The following is a 20,334-nucleotide window of genomic DNA, read 5'->3' as shown; positions in this document are numbered from 1 at the left end:
CGCATAATGTACAATTATGTGCTGATTATATTGATTTTATGGTGAGGACAAGAGTAAAAGCACGAAGGGTGATGCCGTGCAATTTATATTATTTTTTTGGTGAGGACGAGACTAAAAGCACAAAGGGTGATGTCGTGCACTTGTTTGATTCCTGATTCTTATTGATAATTAAGACATGGTGTTCCTTGTATTTACCCGTTGTTTTTCTATTCTTAATTGATGTTTCCCCGCAGCATGTTTCCCCCTTCCATACTTAACTGTATATTACTGTTCTTCTTTTTCACTGTATATGATTTAATTGCACAGGTTTAGTTGGTAATCTAGTCCTAGCCTCGTTACTACTTCGCCGAGGTTAGGCTAGGTACTTACCAGCACATGGGGTCGGTTATGCTGATACTACACTCTGCACTCTGTGCAGATCCCAGAGCAACAGCTTTTAGACCTTAGCTTGGGTGACTGCCTTCAGTCTGTACGAAGATCCAAGGTAGTCCTGCAGGCGTTCGAAGGCCCTAGCGTCACCCTCTATCCCTTCATCATGTTTCATTTACGTATTTCAGAAATAATGTATTGTTTATCTTTCAGACTTTGTTTGTAGTATTCCTAGACCGTCTGTGAAGTTGTGACACCATTTCTGGGTAGTCTTTGTTTAAGAAGTTGTATTGGATATATTCAAATAGTTTTATCGTTTCTTCCGCTTGTTTAAATTCCGCTGTTTATAAGCTATTGTTTCATAATTGTTAAAGGGTTAAAAATGGGAAAACATGTAAATTGTTCAAACGTTTGGCTTGCCTAGCTTTCATTAGTAGGCGTCATCACGACTCTCAAGGGTGGAAAATCCGGGTCGTGAAAAAAACAAAAAAAATAACTTTTCTAGGGTATTTCTATATAAAAATTAACTCTCAATATGCTAATAATGAGATTTTAATTTTTAGCTAGAGACAAAATAGAGCATTTTAAAACCTGCTCTAGCATTTGTTGTGAATTTTGTCGGTTTTGATGTGTATTTTACATGCTTAACATGGCTATCATTTATAGGGAGTGATGCATTTTATATATATACATTAGAGTAGGGATACAAGCCGAACCGAAAAATCGCACCAAATCGAAAAATCAAACCAACCCGATTAAAAAATCTGATTATGTTTCGTTTGAGTTGATTTGTATTATATTGAGTTAAAAAATCCGAACCAAGCCGACATATAAATATATAATTTATATATATATTTTTAAGACTTTATATTAAATTTTCTTTAAAAAATATAGAAATATTTGGGAGAAATTCGAAAATAGTCAGATTTACAACTAGTTGTTCAAAAATAGCCCAGTTTCAAAAGTAATCGAAATTTAGCCACTTTTCATGTAAAGATAAATCTGAGCGAAAACACTGTTCAAAACCCGGAAAATACGCCAGTATATTATACTGGAGTTCCAGGATAAGTATGCTAGAACTCCAGCATAATATGATGGGGTTCCAGCATAAGTACGCTAGAACTCCAGCATAATATACTGGAGTTCCAGCAAGTATAATTGTCCAGTATAATGTACTAGAGTTTGGAGCACCGGTGCTCCAGCCTCCAGTATATTATATTGGAGTCAGCAAAGTATACTGGTCCAACATAATATGCTGGAGTTCATACACTGTGAAGACCCAAAAGGTCAGCACTTGTTTTAAAATGAAATTTCCGTATTCTCAGGCCTTGAAAACCTCATTTAGAGATCAATTTGCGTGCGCAATTCGGGCGTGTATCCGGAAAGCTTAAATATGATAATCTGTGAAAAACGATAAGTTTTGATTATAAAATGAGCTAATTACTCCGGTCAATGTTTTGGGTAAACGGATCCGAACCCGTGATTTGATGGTTCTGGAGGGTCCGTAGGATAATATAGGACTAGGGCGTATGCTCGGAATCGAATTCCGAGGTCCCAAGCCCGAGAAATGAATTATTAAAGGAAATTGTTTTCTAGAATTATTTAAAGAAATTTAAAATGAAATTTGATTAGAACATGATGGTATCGGGCCCGTATTTTGGTTCCGTCACCCGATACATGTCTTATATATGATTTAAGATATTTTTGTGGAATTTGGTGAAAAACAAATGTCACATGACGTGATTCGGACTTAAATTACAAAATTAATGGTTTTGAGAAAATTTCATTGATCTCGAGATTTAATTTGATGTTCATGAGGTTATTTTGAAGATTTGATTACACGAGTAAGTCCATATGATGTTTTTGAGTTAGTATAACATTTTGTTTGGAGCCTCGAGGGCTCGGGTGAGTTTCGGGATGTTTTTACACTTAGGAAAAAGTTGCAGATTCAGAAAAGTTGTAGGTCTCTAAGCCAGGTCTCGCGGTCCGCAGTGGAAGCTTCACGGCCGCAGTGGGGACTCCGCGACCGCGGTGGGATTTGTGTGGTCTGCGGTGAGCAAGGCCAAGCCTTCGCGGCCGCGTTCGAGTTCTTGAGGTCCGCGGTGGAGCTCCGCGGTCGCAGTCTTTTTTATGCGGTCCGCGGAAGGGTCTGAGAGGAGTATATTTAAACGGACTTTTCAGTTATTTTTTATTTTTCAAAACCCCAAAAAAATATAAGAGCCGATTTTTCAAACAGCCTTTCTTCTCCAAATCAATTGTAAGTCATTTTTAACTAGTTTCATTCAATCATTAACATCTTTTAACATGATTTCAACTTAAAATCAAAGATTTTCATGGGGGAAATTGGGTGTTTTGGATAGAACCTAGGTTTTCCAAAAATTAGGGATTTGGACCTCGATTTGAGGTCCGATTTCAAAACAAATCATATATTTGAGTTCGTGGGGGAATGGGTAATCGGATTTTGGTTCGAACCTCGGGTTTTGACCATGTGGGTCTAGGGGTGATTTTTGACTTTTAGGGTAAAACTTTGAAAAACTCATTTTCATGCATTGATGTTGATTCATTTAGCGTTTATTGATGTAATTATGTAATTTGTGACTAGATACGAGCGAGTTGGCGGTGGAATCAAGGGGTAAAGCTATAATTGAACCTTGAGTTGTGTTCGTGGCATCGAGGTAAGTGTTTGGTCTAACCTTTGCTTGAGGGATTAGGAGTTGTGTCATATTTGCTATTTGTTTCTTTTTGAGTATGACGTATAGGCATGGTGACGAGTATCTATGCGTTGGTGTCAAGCATGACCGTGAGTCTTATATTGTGATTTTCATGATCTCGTTGTATTATTCATGCCTTGGCGAAGATTTCTATTTGTTGTGTAAAGTTGTGGAAAGAATTGTGACCTATGAACATTGAGGAGCGTTGCTTCCAGTTGTATAACGAATTGTGAAAGTATAAGTGATAATCAAAACTCTAGAGCATTGGCTCGAGTTGTGAAGTGAATTGTGAAGTAAAAGTGAGAAAGAGAAGAGATCATTATGTTGCCCCTTGTCGGGCTATTATTGAGTTGAGGTTCCCTTGCATTGTGTTCTTAATTGATATTACGGACGCTTAGGTTGATGATTCTTCGTGTTAGGTATTGTAACAAGTTTGGTTATAGCTGGGTAGTTAGGTGTTGTAACAAGTTTAGTTATAGCTGAGGTAGTTAGATGTTGAAACTAGTTGAGTTATAGTTGAGATAGTTAGATGTTGAAACAAGTTTGGTTATGGTTGTTTCTCTTTTGCCGGGACGTATATACTTGTACTATTGAGTTCCCTTACCGAGATAGTGTAGTCTATTGTTGATCCCTTGCCAGGACGGTTAACTATGATTATTGTTGACTGTATATTTGGAACAGGTTGCACGCCTCAACAGATATTATATTGGATCGGGTTGCACGCCGTAACAGTTATATATGTGGATCGGGTTGCACGTCGCAACAGATAATATATTAGATCGAGTTGCGCGCCGCAACAGATATTATATTGGATCAGGTTGTATACCGCAACAGATATTATATTGGATCGGGTTGCACGCCGCAACAATTATATATGTGGATCGGGTTGCGCGCCGCAACAATGTTAAATGATAAGGGATTGGGTTGCGCGCCGCAACAGTATTGTCATTGTATTGATTGTATATATCGAGTGTTCTTTCATACTTTATTAAGTTTCTGATAGAATTGATATGTTTCCCCGAAGCATGTTTTCCCCTCCCTTTTAAACTGTTATTACCTGTTTATATTTCTGTTGTATATTATATAACTGCATAGGTTTATCTGGAGCCTGGTCCTAGCCTTGTCACTACCTCACCGGGGTTAGGCCAGACACTTATCGGCACATAGGGTCTGTTGTACTGGTGCTACACTTTGCACTTATGTGCAGATACAAGAGCGACACTTGGTCAGCAACATTAGGGGAGCTAGCCTTCAGTCCACCGAGACACCGAGGTAGCCTTGCAGGCATCCACAGGCCCAATGTCTTCTCTATCTTTTATTTTGTTCTGTTATCTCATGTATCTGAGACAAACAGTGTTATTCTTCCTTCAAACTGTTGTATGTAGTACTCTTAGTAGTCCGTGGATATCGTGACACTATTTTTTGGGTAGAGCCATGTGTTGACTTTTGAAACATTTTGGTTTTATATTTATTTAAGACTTCCGCTTAAATCTCGTATTCGCTGTCATTTAGATGTTCATCACTTGTTAATATAAGTTGCAAAAAGGATTAGAACAGAAGAGTTAAAGATTTCTAAGTTCGTGGCTTGCCTAGCTTCTACGAGTAGGGACCATCACGACTCTCGAGGGTGGAAATTCCGGGTCGTGACAAGTTGGTATCGGAGCTCTAGGTTACATAGGTCTCACAATTCACGGACAAGCTCAGTAGAGTCTGAGGGATCAGTATGGAGATGTCTGTATTTACCCCCAGAGGCTATAGAGTTAGGAAAACTTCACATTTTTTCTTTCTCGTCGTGCGGTTTTGTTTCTCAATGCTAATTGAACTTCTACTATGTTCTTTCGCAGATGGAGAGAACACGCACTTCCTCATCTACCGCTCAGCAGTAGCTCCCACGAGGGGCAGAGGGCGAGGCCGTGCCAGAGGGCGAGGCCGTGCCAGAGGCCGAGGTAGGGGTAGATCTCAACCCCAAGTAGCAGCCCCAGTAGCGGAGCTTCAGGTTGACTTTGATGACAAGGTTCCGGCCCCAGCAGCTCCGGTGGGCCCAGCTCAGGTCCCAAAGGGGTTTATTGCTACCTCAGTCCTTCAGGATGCTCTTGTCCGATTAGTGGGCCTTATGGAGAGTGTTACTCGAGCGGGCCTACTTCCTGTAGCACCAGCCATCTCTCAGGCTGGAGAAGGGGCTCGGACATGTGCTACTCGCACTCCGGAGCAGGTAGCTCCTCGGATTCAAACTCTAGTGGTTCAGCCAGTTGGAGCAGTTCAGCCGGGTGTGGTAGCTCAGACCGGTGATGGAGCGGCTATGTCTGCCGATGCTTTGTGGAGGCTGGATAGGTTCACCAAGCTCTTCACTTCCACTCTCAGCGGTGCATCTACTGAGGATCCCCAGGATTATCTAGACTGCTACCACGAGGTTCTTAGGAACATGGGTATTTTTGAGACCAATGGGGTCTATTTTGCTACATTTCGCTTGTCTGGATCCGCCAAGACTTGGTGGAGGGATTATTGCTTAGCTAGACCAGCCGGATCACCAGCCTTGACTTGGGAGCAGTTCACACAGCTATTTCTGGAGAAGTTTCTCCCCATTACTCAACGATAGGCTTATTGGAGGCAGTTTGAGCGCCTCCAACAGGGTTCAATGACGGTTACCAAGTATGAGACCAGGTTCATCGACTTAGCTCGTCATGCTCTTGTCATACTTCCTACCGAGAGAGAGAGAGAGAGAGGGTGAAAAGGTTTATTGATTGTCTTATTCAGCCGATTCGCCTTTAGATGGCTAGGGAGGCTGGGAGTGAGATCACTTTTCAGGAGACAGCCAATGTGGCCCGTAAAGTGGAGATGGTCCTGTCGTAAGGAGGTGGTCATGGGTCGGATAAAATGCCCCGTCATTCAGGTAGATTTAGTGGTGCCTCGTCTGGAGGCAGGGATTCATATGGTAGAGGCCATCCTCCTAGGCCCTTTCAATCAGCTCTTCAGGTCTCTCACGGTGCTTCAGGTAGTCGTGGTCTGCAGATGCGATATTCCGATCAGCAGTCCTACAGTGCACCACCAACTCCAATCAGTGCACCACCGCTCCAGAGTTTTCGGGGTGGTCATTCGGGTCGCCAGGGTCAGTCTCAGTTTCCCCAGCCATAACACTCAGGTGGATGTTTTGAGTGTGTTGAGTATGGTCATATTAGGAGGACTTGTCCGAGGTTGGTGGGTACTCAGTCGCAGCAGCAGGGTTTCCGTGATATGGTCCAGGCACCAGGTGTTCCATAGACTGCCCTTCCAGCTAGGGGTGGGGGTAGATGTGCTAGAGGTGGAGGTAGAGGATTTAGAGGTGGAGCTCAAACCGCTAAAGGTGGAGACCAGCCAGCTGCAGGCCGTCCCAGAGATGGAGCCTAGGGTGGTGGGGCCCAACCCCGATGTTATGCTCTTCCAGCCAGGCCCGAGGTTGAGGCTTCAGATGCAGTTATCACAGGTACTATTCTGGTTTGTGATAGAGATGCTTCCGTGTTATTTGATCCAGGGTCCACCTACTCGTATGTGTCATCTTATTTTGCATCGTATCTGGTTATGCCTAGTGATTCATTAAGTGTTCCCGTTTATGTGTCTACACCGGTGGGTAATTCTATTTTAGTTCATCGAGTCCATCGTTCTTGTATTGTGGTGATTGGGGGTCTTGAGACTCGTGTAGATTGTTGCTTTTAGACATGGTCGATTTCGATGTTATATTGGGGATAGACTGGTTATCACCTTACCACGCTATCTTGGACTGTCATGCCAAGACTGTGACCTTAGCTATACCGGGTATGCCTCGTTTAGAGTGGAAAGGGACTCCTAGTCATTTTACCCGTAGTGTTATCTCTTATGTGAAGGCTCAATGTATGGTCGAGAAGGGGTGTTTGGCCTATTTGGCATATGTTCGTGATTCTAGTGCCGAGGTTCCCCCTATTGATTCTGTGCCCGTTGTTTGAGAGTTTCCTGATGTTTTCCTTTCAGACCTGTCGGGTATGCCACCCAACAAGGATACTGACTTTTGCATTGATTTGGCTCCGGGCACTCAGCCCATTTCTATCCCGCCATATCGTATGGCCCCACTTGAGTTAAAAGAGTTGAAAGAGCAGTTGCAAGACTTGCTTGAGAAGGGTTTCATTAGGTCGAGTGTTTCGCCTTGGGGTGCGCTAGTGTTGTTTGTTAAGAAGAAGGACGGATCGATGAGAATGTGTATCGATTACCGGCAGTTGAACAAGGTTACAATCAAGAATAAGTATCCATTGCCGAGGATTAATGATTTGTTTGATCAGCTTCAGGGTTCCAGGGTATTTTCGAAGATTGACTTGAGATCTGGCTACCATCAATTGAGGATTAGGGCATTCGATGTCCCTAAGACAACTTTTCGCACTCGGTACGGGCATTATGAGTTCTTGGTTATGTCATTCGGGTTGACAAATGCCCCCGCAACTTTTATGGATTTGATGAACCGAGTGTTCAGGACTTATTTGGATTTGTTCGTGATAGTCTTTATTGATGATATTTTGATATATTTCTGCACCCTAGAGGAGCACGAGCAGCATCTTAGAGTGGTTCTTCTGACCTTGATGGATAGTCAGTTATATGCTAAATTCTCGAAGTGTGAATTTTGGTTGAGTTCAGTTGCATTCCTGGGTCATGTTGTGTCAGCAGAGGGTATTCAGGTTGATCCGAAGAAGATTGAGGCAATCAAGAACTAGCCTAGACCGGCATCAGCTACAGAGATTTGGAGTTTCTTGGGATTGGCAGGCTACTATCGTCGGTTCGTGGAGGGGTTTTCATCTATCACAACCCCGATGACCAGGTTGACCCAGAAGGGTGCCCAGTTTAGATGGTCGGACGAGTATGAGGCGAGCTTTCAGAAGCTCAAGACAGTTTTGACTACGACACCGGTGTTGGTATTGCCCACAGGATCAAGGCCTTATAGAGTTTATTGTGATGCTTCCCGTATTAGGCTTGGTGCAGTGTTGATGCAGGATGGCAAGGTTATTGCTTTTGCTTCACGGCAGTTGAAGATTCATGAGAAGAACTATCCAGTTCATGATTTAGAGTTGGCAGCCATAGTTCACGCATTGAAGATTTGGAGGCATTATCTGTATGGCTTGGCATGTGAGGTGTTCACGGATCACAAGAGTCTTCAGTATTTGTTCAAGCAAAAGGAGCTAAATTTGAGGAAGAGGAGGTGGTTGGAGTTGTTGAAGGATTATGATATCACTATCTTATATCACCCGGGAAATGCCAATATGGTGGCCGATGCCTTGAGTAGGAAGTCAGCCAGTATGGGCAGCCTTGCTTATATTCCAATCGGTGAGAGGCCGCTTGCTTTGGATGTTCAGGCCTTGGCCAATCAGTTTGTGAGGTTGGATATTTCTGAGCCTAATCATGTATTGCCTGCACAGTCGCTCGTTCTTCTTTATTGGAGCGTATCTGTGATCAGCAGTATGATGATCCCCATTTGTGTGTCCTTAGAAACACGGTGCAGCGCGGAAGTGCCAAGCAGGTTACCTTAGATGATGATGGAGTTTTGAGATTGCATGGTCGAGTCTGTGTGCCTAATGTGGATGGGCTCCGAGAGTTAATCTTAGAGGAGACCCATAGCTCCTGGTACTCTATTCATTCGGGCGCCGCGAAGATGTATCAGGATTTGCGACATCATTATTGGTGGCGGAGAATGAAGAAGGATATCGTTGCATATGTAACTCGGTGTTTGAATTGTCAGTAGGTTAAGTACGAGCATCAGAGGCCTGGTGGTTTATTTCAGAGGAATGATCTTCCCGAGTGGAAGTGGGAGCGGATCATTATGGATTTCGTTGTTGGACTCCCGCAGACTAGGAGGAAGTTCGACGCAGTATGGGTCATTGTTGGTAGGCTGACAAAGTCATCGCATTTCATTCCTGTGGCAGTCCCCTATTCATCCTAGAGGTTAACTGAGATCTATATCCGTGAGATTGTCCGTCTTCATGGCATGCATGTGTCTATTATTTTGGACCGAGGTACGCAGTTTACCTCGTGTTTCTAGAGAGCAGTTCAGCGAGGGTTTGGTACTCAGGTTGAGTTGAGTACAACATTTCATCCTCAGACGGACGGGCACTCCGAGTGAACTATTCAGATTTTGGAAGATATGCTCCGAGCTTGTGTCATTGACTTTGGAGGCTCGTGGGATCAGCTTTTGCCTTTAGCAAAATTTTCCTACAACAACAGTTACCAGTCGAGTATCTAGATGGCCCCTTGTGAGGCTTTATATGGTAGGCAGTGTCAATCTCTGGTTGGATGGTTTGAGCCGGGAGAGGCTCGATTGTTGGGTACGGATCTGGTTCAGGAGGCTTTAGACAAGGTCAAGATTATTCAGGACAGGCTTCATACAGCTCAGTCCAGGCAAAAGAGTTATGCAGACCGCAAGGTTCGAGATTTGGCATTCATGGTAGATGAGCGGGTATTGCTTCGAGTGTCGCCTATGAATGGTGTGATGAGATTTGGGAAGAAGTGAAAGCTTAGCCCTAGGTTCATTGGCCCGTTTGAGATTCTTGATTGAGTGGGAGAGGTGGCTTATAGACTTGCATTGTCGTCGAGCTTATCAGTCGTGCATCCAGTGTTTCATGTGTCCATGCTTCGGAAATATCACGGCAATCCATCCCACGTGTTAGATTTCAGCACTGTCCAGTTGGACAAGGACTTGTCTTATAAGGAAGAGTCGGTAGCTATTCTAGACCGGCAGGTTCGTTAGTTGAGGTCGAAAAGTTTTCATAATGTTTGTTTTCAGTGGAGAGATCAGCCTCCTAAGGCATCAACCTGGGAGTCCGAGTCCGATATGCGAAGCCGTTATCCCCATCTTTTTCCCGACTTAGGTACTTCCTTCTTCTGCCCATTCGAGGACGAACGATTGTTTTAGAGGTGGAGAATGTGATGACCTTTTTAGGTCATCACTTGTTTTAAAACAAAATTTCCGTGTTCTCAGGCCTTGAAAGCCTCATTTAGAGCCACCTCAGTTTGCGTGCGCAGTCTGAGTGCATAGCCGGAAAGCTTAAATATGATAATCTAAGAAAAATGGTAAGTTTTGATTATAAAATGAGCTAATTTGACTCCGATCAACGTTTTGGGTAAACGGATCCGGACCCATGATTTGACGGTCCCCGAGGGTCCGAAGGATAATATGGGACTCGGGCGTATGTCCGGAGTCGAATTCCGAGGTCCCAAGCCCGAGAAATGAATTTTTAAAGGAAATTGTTTTCTGGAATTGTTTGAAGAAATTTGAAATGAAATTTGATTAGAACATGATGGTATCGGGCCCGTATTTTGGTTCTGGCGCCCGGCATAGGTCTTATATATGATTTAAGATATTTTTGTGGAATTTGGTGAAAAACGGATGTCACATGACGTGATTCGGACTTAAATTGCAAATTTTATGTTTAAAGAAGTTTTGAGAAAATTTCATTGATCTCAAGATTTAATTTGATGTTCATGAGGTTATTTTGATAATTTGATTACACGAGTGAGTCCATATGATATTTTTGAGTTAGTATGACATTTGGTTTGGAACCCCGAGGGCTTGAGTGAGTTTCAGGATATTTTTACACTTAGGAAAAAGTTGCAAATTCGGAGAAGTTGCAGGTCAAAGAAGCCAGGTCTCGCGGTCCGCGGTGGAAGCTTCGCGGCCGCGGTGGGGACTCTGCAACTGCGGTGGGATTTGTGCGGTCCGCGGTGAGCAAGGTCAATCCTTTGCGGCCGCGCTCGAGTTCTTGTGGTCCGCGGTGGAGCTCCGCGGTCGCAGTCTTTTTTATGCGGTCCGCGGAAGGGTCTTAGAGGAGTATATTTAAACAGACTTTTCAGTTATTTTTCATTTTTCAAAACCGCAAAAAAATATAAGAGGCGATTTTTCAAACAACATTTCTTCTCCAAATCAATTGTAAGTCATTTTTAACTAGTTTCATTCAATCATTAGCATCTTTTAACATGATTTCAACTTAAAATCAAAGATTTTCATTGGGAAAATTGGGTGTTTTGGGTAGAACCTAGGTTTTTCAAAAATTGGGGATTTGGAACTCGATTTGAGGTCCGATTTCAAAACAAATCATATATTTGGGTTCGTGGGGGAATGGGTAATCGGGTTTTGGTTCGAATCTCGGATTTTGACCATTTGGGTTCAAAACTCATTTTCATGCATTGGGGTTGATTCATTTAGTATTTATTGATGTAATTAAGTAATTTTTGACTAGATACGAGCGAGTTGGCGGTGGAATCAAGGGGTAAAGCTATAATTGAACCTTGAGTTGTGTTTATGGCATCGAGGTAAGTGTTTGTCTAATCTTAGCTTGAGGGATTAGGAGTTGTGTCATATTTGCTATTTGTTTCTTGTTGAGTACGACGTATAGGCATGTTGACGAGTATCTATGCGTTGGTGTCAAGCATGACCGTGAGTCTTATATTGTGATTTTCATGATCTCGTTGTATTATTCATGCCTTGGCGAAGATTTCTATTTGTTATGTAAAGTTGTGGAAAGAATTGTGACCTACTAACATTGAGGAGCATTGGCTCCAGTTGTATAACGAATTGTGAAAGTATAAGTGATAATCGAAACTCTAAAGCTTTGGCTCGAGTTTTGAAGTGAATTGTGAAGTAAAAGAGAGAAAGAGAAGAGATCATTATGTTGCCCCTTGCCGAGCTATTGTTGAGTTGAGGTTCCCTTGTATTGTGTTCTTAATTGATATTACGGACGCTTAGGTTGATAATTCTTCGTGTTAGGTGTTGTAACAAGTTTGGTTATAGCTGGGTAGTTAGGTGTTGTAACAAGTTTAGTTATAGCTGAGGTAGTTAGATGTTGAAACTTGTTGAGTTATAGTTGAGATAGTTAGATGTTAGAACAAGTTTGGTTATGGCTGTTTCTCCCTTGCCGGGACGTATATACTTGTACTGTTGAGTTCCCTTGCCGGGATAGTGTAGTCTATTGTTAATCCCTTGCCGGGGCGGTTAATTATGATTATTGTTGACTGTATATTTGGAACGGGTTGCACACCGCAACAAATATTATATTTGATCGGGTTGCACGCCGCAACAGTTATATATGTGGATCGGATTGCACGCCGCAACAATTATATATGTGGATCGGGTTGCACGCCGCAACAATGTTAAATGATAAGGGATCGGATAGCACACCGCAATAGTATTGTCATTGTATTGGTTGTAGACATCGAGTGTTCTTTCTTACTTTATTAAGTTTCTGATAGAATTGATATGTTTCCCCGAAGCATGTTTCCCCCTCCCTTTTAAACTGTTATTACCTGTTTATATTTCTGTTGTATATTATATAACTGCACAGGTTTATCTGGAGTCTGGTCCTACCCTCGTCACTATCTCGCCGGGGTTAGGCCATACACTTACCTGCACATGGGGTCGGTTGTGCTGATGCTACACTCTGCACTTATGTGCAGATACAGGAGCGGCGTTTGGTCAGCAGCATTAGAGGAGCCAACCTTCAGTCCATCGAGACACCGAGGTAGCCTTGCAGTATGTTCTGTTATCTCATGTAACCGAGACAAACAGTGTTATTCTTCTTTCAAACTGTTGTATGTAGTACTCTTAGTAGTCTGTGGATATTGTGACACCAGTTTCTGGGTAGAGGCATGTGTTGACTTTCGAAACATTTTGGTTTTATATTTATTTAAGGCTTCCGCTTAAATCTCGTATTCTGCTGTCATTTAGATGTTCATCACTTGTTAATATAAGTTGTAAAAAGGATTAAAACAGAAAAATTAAAGATTTCTACATTCGTGGCTTGCCTAGCTTCTACGAGTAGGCGCCATCACGACTCCCGAAGGTGGGAATTCCGGGTCGTGACATACACATGTGCATCGAACTCCAGTATATTATGTTGGACCGGTCTCTGTTATAGCAAAATAGTGGCTATTTTTTATTGACTTCGTAAACGCTAGCTATTTTTGAATGACCAGTCTAAAAACTGGCTATACCGTGCTATTTTTACAAATATTTGGGATCCTATCATGTGTTAACCTTGAAAGTGCACATTAACGAAAACTATTGTTAGACGACTAAGAAAATAACTATCATGTGTTACTAAAAATTTCTCCCATTAGAATATTTTAATAGATCATATATTTTGTCAATTTTTTCAATATTTACTTAGTATATATTCACTTATCAAAGCTTTATTTATAACTTTAACAAAGTAAGATTGAAATAATATTCATGTAACAAAAAACTTGAAAACCCGACAAAACCGAATCAATCCAAACCGATATAGTTAGTTTGATTTGATTTTGATAAAAATTGAACCAATCTGGTCCATGTACACCCCTACATTAGAGCCAATGGCCAAATCATATACTTCAAATTTGAGATCCAACTCTAATCATTATAAACATACTTGATTTTAGTCTTTGAAATATAAACTAATTTACGTTAAAACACCTTTGTCCTTAGTCGGGTAGTATAACCTTCACCTACATGATTGGGGGATTTGTATTTATACCCGCTTTTTGGGTCACGTTTTAACTTGTGCCCGCTTTGCAAAAAAAATGCAAGTGTACCTACTTTTTTCGCGTAACTTCAGCATACGGGGCTGAAGTAGCAAAGGCAGTCACGCAAAACTTCAGCATTCTAGTAGACGAGGTTGAAGTAACAAGTGTGCTGAACCAAGTGTGCTGAAGTTTTTGTTTGTAATTGCTGAACTTAAACATAGTAGCTGAAGTTTTGTTCTCTATTTGCTGAAGTTTTTGTTTGTAATTGCTGAAGTTTTTGTTTTTGTAACTGGCAAACTTCAGCTTTAGAGGTGAAGTTTTTGTTTTGTAATTGGCAAACTTCAGCTCTATAGCTGAAGTTTTTGTTTTTGTAACTGGCGAACTTCAGCTCTAGAGCTAAAGTTTTTGTTTGTAACTGGCGAACTTCTAATATGATTTTTTTTATCTAACTTGGTTTTGGTTTTTCTTGTTTCCTCAAGATTTTAATGATTCGTTTTTTGTCTCAAAACACCATACCAAAATCAATACCAAAACAAAATCTAAAAAGCCATTTACTATTTCAAGGATCTCACTCGTTATAAATTTCCAATTCCTTGTAGAAAAGGAAAATTTCACTCCCCTGGGTAGTAGGAGTCGGAGTATAAGAATTAGTACTAGTATTAATAGTTCATGCAAGTATTACGAAGTTGTCTGCTTTTGCTAAGTGGTGAAAAGGTTATGGAAATTAAGATGGCGAGTTTGTCAAGCAGGAGAAGGGGGAGGAGAAAAGGGGATGGAATTGTTTAAAAAGTGGGTACAAGTTAAAACAGTTAAAAATGGGTATAGGCTAAATGGGGGTGACCAAATAGGGCGCCCCGTGCAATTTTTACTGCATGATCCTTCAGAAATCAAAAAACCATGGAATAAACTGAAATTGATATATATTCCTTAGTAATGTTATATGTCACGACCCAAACCGATGGGCCACGACGTACGCCTGTCTCCTACCTATCAAATACCCCTAAGCATGTGTTTAAGTTATAAACCTGATTAACATCTGTTGAATTACGAAAATAACATACATGAAGGAAACCTGACCAAAAGATACACACACACACAGGTATATATATATATATATGCAGAATATAGTGGGCGAGCCGGCAAGGCCGCTATAGACAACTATATACCCATAACTGAAAGCCGATAAGGCTATATATTATCTAACTATACATAACTGTCTACAGACCTCTAATCGAAATACAATTGTACAAAGACGGGACTGAGCCACGTCATACACATGTATGTATACAAGCATATCGTACCAAAATAAAAAGCAGCTCCGGATCAAGTGGAGTACGCCAACTCTCGCTGATCAAGGATCCTAAGAAGGGGGACCGTCAACTTGCCTACCTGCACCTGCGGGCATGAACACATGCCCCGTGAAATAGGGCTTCAGTACGAAAAATGTACTGAGTATGTAAGGCATGAAAATCAGTACATAAAAGACATAGATGAAACCTGGAATAAAGAAATTCATCTGTCAATCTGAATAACTTCATAAATTCTGAAACATTTATAATGTCATGTCATGCATATGTATAGGTGTACATAATATCATCAAGCCTCTAAGGGCATCCCATCATATCGTCTCGGCCACTGTGAGCAACATCATCAACATATACCAACTGATCAAGTGGTGGTGCATACATAACGCCGTAACCTTATTCCCATATCCCATATATATATATATATATAAATACGCGTATATAACGCCATATGGTCATAGGTCAATGCACATGTATAAATGAATGGAGTGCATAAAAATATGTAATAATCTTAATATTACTTTCGGATAAACTTTTTCAACTGCATATTATTCTGAGACCCATGAACAGAAGATATAACAATATGTCACATGGGGAATCAAGAACACAGAGACCCCTAGTATTTATATGAATAGAGTCGTTTATGAAAACTGTGTGTTTGCTCATTTCTTCTGTATAATTTGGATCATGCCTAAAAGAAAGAAGGGACGGCCTTAACATACCTGGAGTAGGGAAAAATCCATATAATGTTCTTGGAAAAAGTTGCACCGTACTTCTTTAGAACAACAAAATTTCTCCGTTGCTAAAACTCTAAAAATTCTCGCTAGAATTGTTGGAATTGTATAAGTCACGTTGATAAGGTATAAATCTGATCTTAAATAATTTTGAGAATGGAAGGTTGAAGGAATTATAAGGATGGATAACGTTCTTTTCACCTTTTAATTGAAAGACTTTGATATACAAAGTCTTGGAAATGAAAAGAATAGGTAAGCTTATGACACCCAATTAAGGAATGACATTTAGTCATTTCCTTATAGTGTGGCTAGCTGCCACGTGGGGAGGGGGTGGGATATTTAATTTTTATCCACTTATTAGTTAATTAGGTAATGTCCTGTTACCCAGTAATTAATCAATTACACGCAAAATTAAGAATTGTCTCAAATTACTTAAAATTCTACTTATTTTAATATACTTTATACATTATATTATCACGATCATATGGTTCCTTGTATGGTACTAGTCCATAACTATCGGATATTATAGCCTGGACCGTATTTAATCCCAAATCGACAACCTTCAACGAAGCTTATTTTCTTTAATTCGTGTACTATTTCCTTTATGGCACTTATTTATTACTTATTATAAATATCATAAATATGTTAACATCAAGATAATCTCATCCCCGAGTTTATGTCAATTTATTGAAGACGAAACTTTAACGTACGAAAAACGCGAGATGTAACATCATATTCATTTCAAACTTGATATTCCTATTTCCTAGATACTCCTATAATTGGAGGTGTCAAATAAAAGGGTTGGGTTAATTTTGGGTGGCTTAAAATGGACTGAGTCAATAAATAACTTGCCCAAATATTATTTGGACTGAGATAAGCTGGGTCAAGATAGGCTAAAATTTGGTTCATAAGCCCAACCAACCCAACTATTACCAAGTTTTAATTAATGTGTTTTGTTTTCTTATTAATTATTTTATTATAAAATAAGGTTTTTCTTTTATTATGGCATTTATACATGTCAAACAAAAAAGAATTATTTTAAAGATATTTTAACAAAGTTGTTCTTAAATCAATTTGGACTAAAATTAGCTCAAAAGTTAGGCTGAGATGAGCTAGGCTAAGATGGATGATAATAGGCTATATAGACGATAGCTACACCCTAAATGTACCATGCTTTATTGTTGTTTTAAAGGCTAAATGATAACAAAATACTCTAATTGGTGTTCTTTTGCTTCGCATGGACTAATCCAAGTTAGGAAGAGACTATGGAGTGTTTTGGAGTCAATAATGTGGATAAAAGGTTAATCAAGAAGAACCCGAGCAAAAATAAGCAAGAAAGAGTCAAAGGAGGACTGGGCTAAAAGCCACCGCGACCGCGGTCGACCGCGGCTAGACCGTGGTAGGACAAGAAAGCGAGGCAGAATGTTTATGTTTCACCGCAGTCGCGTCACGTTCTGCCGTGGCCGCGGTCGACTGTGTAACTGCCACAAATTGTGGGACTAAAGTGTAAATCGGAGGAAACTTATCCTAACCCCTTATAAACTCAACAAACTCGCCCAAGAAAAGGTTAATCTTATTTTTAGACTGATTTGGAGGCAAGAACAAGTGTGAGAAGAGCAACATACCATTAGAGTTTTTCTATCTTCTCTTTGTTATTTCAATTGCACATTATAAATACTTTTGTAGTTTTATCTTGCTTTGCTATGAGTAGCTAAACATTTAATCTAGGGTTGATGGAACCAATTGTTAGATGAAGTTTTGACTCAATTTTGTCATAATCGAGCCGTGTTTATTATATGATTGTTCAACTATGTGTTGTATGGTGATTAATTGAATGAGAACTTGATTAATCGTGTCTAATTGCGTTGTGTTGCTTGAGAAAGAATACTAGGTTAGACTGCTGTTGAACAACACCACTTTTGGGTAATTGAAGAGAATCATTACTTGAACTTAAAAGTGAGGTTAGAGATAACGAAATGTTGGTGGGATAATTTAGAGCTGCATAAATTATCAGCTAGAGTAGTTCGAGAGAATGCTCTAGTAAATTATCGTAGTTGATCGAGAGATAATTGCGATAACCCATAGCTCATAATCCTCATAGATTATTACGGCGAGATTATAGTAAAAGAGTTAAGACTTAAACTAGCAATTGGGGAAATCAATACCCTAGACCTTTTTACCATTGAATTATCTTTGATTTAGAATATTGTTAGTTTTAATATCATTTTGAATTAGTTAAACAAAAACCCAATATTATTTGATAAAAATCTTATATCTGGAAATTATTTGAGCTGGTAATAGCATCACCAATAGTTGTAATAGATAGGTTAGTTCCGTGAGGATTCGACTCCGGACTTGAAAACTGGATTGTATTTGTAACGACCGCTTTGTCTTTTATAAGGCATAGTTGTGCGTGATCAAATTTTGGTGCCATTGCCTGGAAATTAACGATGTTATTTATTATAACTTAGAAGTAGTGCTAGAATTATTAGCTTAGATCAATTTTCTACGGTGTTAAATAATTATTTTCATTGAAATTCTCACGTGTGAACTCTTGTGTGATTCAGGTGTATGCCTAGAGATTCTTCGAAGACTGGTGAATTGCTTGAAGGACTCTCAGACCCCGAGAAAATATTCAGGGCGTTAAACCATGCCAATAAGAAGAACAAACAATCACAACAAACACACCAACTTGAAATTGAAATGGGTGACATATATAGCGTCAACGGAAACATCAGGGATGATCAAGTTGACCCAAACGTCAGAGTGGTGGCACCTCTTGTGCTAGAAGCTGCACTTTATGATTGGGCACAACCAACAGCTGAAAACCTGGCCACAACCATTGTTGTGCCCCCAATACAAGTAGAGACATTCCAGATCACCAATAACATGCTGCATCTTCTGCAGAATAAGGGATTATTCTCCGGGTCACACATTGAGGACCCTCAAAAACACTTGAAAAATTTTCTGTTGATTGTGTGACCCAAAGGCAGCCAAATGTGACCCCAGAAGCCATCAAACCGTTACTGTTCCCATTAAACCGGGGAAGCTCAAACTTGGCTGAATTCACTTCCAATAAATTCCATTGTCACTTGGGAAGAATTAGTCAAGCAGTTCCTGAACAAGTTTTACCCGCCCAACAAGACTGTAAGATAGATTGATGAGATATTGCAGTACAAGCAGTAGCCTACTGAGATCTTGCAGGAAACTTGGGAAAGATTTAAAGGGATGCTAGTGAAGTGTCCTCATCATGGTATTCCAGACCAGATGCTCGGCCAGAGATTCTACATGGGGTTAGCAGATAATTTAAAAGCCAATGTAGATGCTTCAGCTGGGGGTGCATTTTTGAGCAAGACATTCACAGAATGTAAAATCCTTCTTGACAAGATGTCCCAGAATTTGGGGTGGATGGCGAGAGGTATGACCCTGACACCAATAGTGCATTCAGTTCCTCTTGACCCAGATAATTCGCATGCAGAGAACATAGCCACACTCATGACTCAGATGAGTATATTGACAAAGAAGATTGATGAGATGGGTACAAAGCAAGTGCATATCATTGACACAACAAATGGAGGACTGTGTACACCTTGCATTAATCAGTCTTATGTGTGTTCATAGAGTAGAGAAGGTGCCAACCAAGGGTTAAGGGAGGATATGAATTATTCAGTGGAGACCAGCACCCAATAAGCAGTACAAACCAAACATGCCACAACCTGGAGGTATGCAGCCCCAAAGCCAAATGGTGTCATATCAAAGCCAACATGGATATCCACAACAGAACCAACAATAGTTAACATATCAGCCACCTCCTCAGCAACATGATGGCAACATGGTAGAAATCAGGGGTATGCTTCAACAACTCATTGGAACAAATGGTAAGATACGGGAAAAGTTGGCAGTGCATGACTCACCAATAAAGAATATTGAAACTCAATTGGGGCAGCTGTCCGTGGCTTTAAATAACCGTCCCTAGGAAACATTGCCAGCTAACACGAACATTAACCCCAAAGAGCAAAACCCGAATCAGCTGATGGCAGTAAGTCTTCTGAATGGAGAAATTTAGGCAGGGAGCAAGAAGTTGCGCAATCCAGCAGGGAGACTACGCCAGCCACTCCAGTTCCATTGGAGGTAGATGAATCAGTAGAACTTACTAAAGTGGTGGTTGAACGGGTTCAGGATGATAAGGGTAAGCCTAAAGAGAGTGAACAAGCTGCAGAACAGGTGGTACCTCTTGTGCCACAAAACCCCAACAAAGAGAAGCCAACAAGCAGTGCACAAAGGGTGATACCTGCACCATTCCTTCAGAGACTGGCAAAACAAAAGAAAGAAGATCAATACAGGAAATTCATGGAGATGCTTCGTCAAATTCAATTGAATATTCCTCTAATATGCTTTGAGGGAAATTCCAGGCTATGCAAAGATGATGAAAGACCTAATGTCACGAAAATTTGACTTTCAGGACCTGTCCACAGTAACTCTGACATAGACATGCAGTGCAGTAGTGACAAAATCCATGGCTTAAAAGATGTCTGACCCAGGTAGCTTCACTATTCTGTGTACTATTGGGAGTTATCCCTTTGCAAAAGCATTGTGTGACTTAGGAGCCAGCATAAACTTGATGCCTTTGGCAATATATACAAAACTAGGCATTGGCAGAGCTAGACCGACTTCGATGCTGTTGCAACTAACTGACCGCATGGTTAAAAGGCCGACAGGGATTCTTGATGA

This window comes from Nicotiana sylvestris, chromosome 4 (assembly GCF_000393655.2).
Source record: "Nicotiana sylvestris chromosome 4, ASM39365v2, whole genome shotgun sequence".
NCBI classification, from domain to species: Eukaryota; Viridiplantae; Streptophyta; class Magnoliopsida; order Solanales; family Solanaceae; genus Nicotiana; species Nicotiana sylvestris.
The sequence above is the reverse complement of the archived record's forward strand: the minus strand, read 5'-3'. Positions refer to the sequence as shown.